At 75.2% G+C, this 2,500-nt stretch overlaps 1 non-coding gene across 1 annotated transcript; it reads left to right on the top strand.

Annotated features, from left to right (window-relative positions):
* The first annotated feature begins 1,308 nt into the window (after positions 1 to 1,308).
* On the top strand, positions 1,309 to 1,461 carry LOC111943633 (5.8S ribosomal RNA). The gene has a single exon (XR_002870986.1). It is a non-coding gene; the product is annotated as a 5.8S ribosomal RNA (ribosomal RNA).
* The last annotated feature ends 1,039 nt before the right edge of the window (positions 1,462 to 2,500 follow it).

The raw sequence follows: 2,500 nt of genomic DNA, 5'->3' as shown, positions 1-2,500 counted from the left end.
GCGCGCTTCTCCGCCTTCTCTGCGCGACCTCGGGGTGGCGGCCCTCGGGCGCCCCCCGCGCTCCCTCGCCTCGGCCGCGCCGGCCGCGTCGGCGCGCATCTCCTCCTCCTCCTCGGGGCGTTCCTCGCCTTCCCCGGACGCGCGCGGCGGCGCCGTCCGCCGGCTCGTCCCCGGCCGGGACCGCGCGCCCCCCGCCCGGGCGAGCGCTCGTCGGTCGCCTCCGGCGGCCGGAGGTCCGGCGAGCGCGGGCGACCCCGTGCCGAGCGGCGGCGGCGCCGCTCGACGGGTGTCCCCCTGGTGGGACGGTCGGCCGGGAGGCCCCCGTCGTCGCCGGCGGCGGTCCCGGCCCGGGCCCCGCCCGTCGCTTCCCCGTCTCCCTTCCCGAAGGCCGCGTGTGGGCCGCAGGGAGAACCGCTCGAGGCCGTGCGGCGGGCGTCCGCCGCACGGCCCCCTCCCGCAGGGCGCGTGCCCGCGGAAGGGGCCCCGACGGTGCGAAGCGGCGGCGGCGGTCCCGGGAGTGCGGCCCCGGTGGCGGCGGGGCCTTTGCCTTCCGGCAGGCCTCGGGCGCTCGCGACGCCGGCTCGCGCCTCGGCGGCGCCCGCCTCCCGGCGCCGGCCGTCGGAGCGCGGCGGCGAGGCGCTCGCCTTCCGGCGGGGAGCGGTCCCCGGCCGGGGGCGGCGCCGGCGGTGCCGGCGGTCGTCGCGCGGCCGTCTCGGGCGCTGGCAAGGGGGCGGCCCGTCAGCGGGGAGGAGAAAGGCCGCGCCGCGCGCGGCGGGCGCGGTGGCGCTGCGCGGGGGGCCGATCCCCGCGCAGCGGTCGAGGTGGAGCCGAGCGCGCGGCGGGCGGCGGGCGGCCGCGGCCCCCCGGCCTCGTGCCCGCGTCGTCCCGTTCAGAGAGAAGAGGCCGGGCGCGGGCTACGGAGCCCCCCCGCGGTCCGGCGCGCGCCGCGCGGCTCTCCGCGCGGAGGCCGGGCCGAGCCCGGGCGCCTGGGCCGCCTCCGAAAGACGGCACGCGGGGCGGCGTCTCTCTTTTCCCCTCCCCTCGCCCGGGGGGAGGGGGGTGGTGGGGGAGAGGCGGTCGGGGGCGCGGGCCCCCCCGCCCTTTCTGGCCGGCCTTTTCGGAGCGTTCCGTGGGCGGCCTCGTGCCTTCCTTTTCTTTTTCCCCTCCGTTGGTCGTCTCGTTTGTGCTCGTACGGTCGGTCGCGAGGTCGCGCGCCCGCGCGTCCTCGCCGCAAAACCCGAGGGGGGCCGCTTCACGCGAGCGGTCCCGGCCCCTCCGCGCGTGCGGGGTCGGTGCCGAAAGCCAGACAACTCTTAGCGGTGGATCACTCGGCTCGTGCGTCGATGAAGAACGCAGCTAGCTGCGAGAATTAATGTGAATTGCAGGACACATTGATCATCGACACTTCGAACGCACTTGCGGCCCCGGGTTCCTCCCGGGGCTACGCCTGTCTGAGCGTCGCTTGACGATCAATCGCCGTCCCGGCGGGTGGGCCACCCGAGCCCTCCCCGGGCGGCGCGGCTGGGGTCGCCTCGCAGGCCCGTTCCCCTCCCCCGCGGTCCGCCGGCGGCGGCGGCCGCGGGAGGAGAAAAAGGGCCTTCGTCCCCCTAAATGCAGACTCGGGGAGCCGCTCCCGTAGCTCCCCGCTTCCCGGAGCGAGCCGCTGGGCCGGAGCTCGTCCTCGCGGGGGGGAAAAACCGGAAAGAAGGGCCGAGAGCGAAAGCGGCGGCGTCGCCAAACGCCGCCGCCGAGGGCCGAGAGAAAGAGGGCGAGAAGGGGAAGGCGAGGCGCGGGCCTCGCCCCCCGGGCTCACCTTTTCCCCGCGCGGGCGGCTGTCTGCGGGTGGGTACCGGCGCAGGTACCGTGCCGTGCTGCCGCGCGCGCGAGGTGTGGCGAGCGCCGGGGGACGGGGGACGGCCCCCTCCTCCTTTCTTCCGCCCCCCCCTCTCTCGTTCCGCGCTCGGCCCGACGGTTTTCCCCGCGGGGCCGTCTCTGCCGTGTGCGCGTGGTGTCGCGTGTGCTCCTTTTCGGTTCTCGTTTCCGGGATGGGGGTCTCCCTCCCCGTTGTTTCCGCGCCGCTCTGGGCTCTCTCTCTCGCTCTCGCTCTTCCACCGGGCCCCCCCTCCCCTTCCCCATCCCTGGCGCGCGGGCGCGAGGGGTCGGCGTTAGGGGAGAAAGAGGGTCGCGAGGGAAGGGGGGGGAAAAAGAGAGAGAGAAAAAGAGAAGGCCGGAGACCGGAGAGGAAAAAAAAAAAAAAAAAGCGAAGCGCGTCGTCGCATCCGTCCGTCCGTCCGTCCGTCCGTCGGCGGCCTCCCGCCCGGGAGGGCGCGCGGGCGCGGCGCGGCGCGGTTGCGGCGCGGCAGCTTTTTTTTTTCCTTTGGGCTTGCGACCTCAGATCAGACGTGGCGACCCGCTGAATTTAAGCATATTAGTCAGCGGAGGAAAAGAAACTAACGAGGATTCCCTCAGTAACGGCGAGCGAAGAGGGAAAAGCCCAGCG

This window comes from Cyanistes caeruleus, unplaced genomic scaffold, assembly GCF_971803275.1.
Source record: "Cyanistes caeruleus unplaced genomic scaffold, bCyaCae1.hap1.1 HAP1_SCAFFOLD_355, whole genome shotgun sequence".
Classification (NCBI taxonomy): Eukaryota; Metazoa; Chordata; class Aves; order Passeriformes; family Paridae; genus Cyanistes; species Cyanistes caeruleus.
This window is presented reverse-complemented; position numbering and strand designations above follow the sequence as displayed.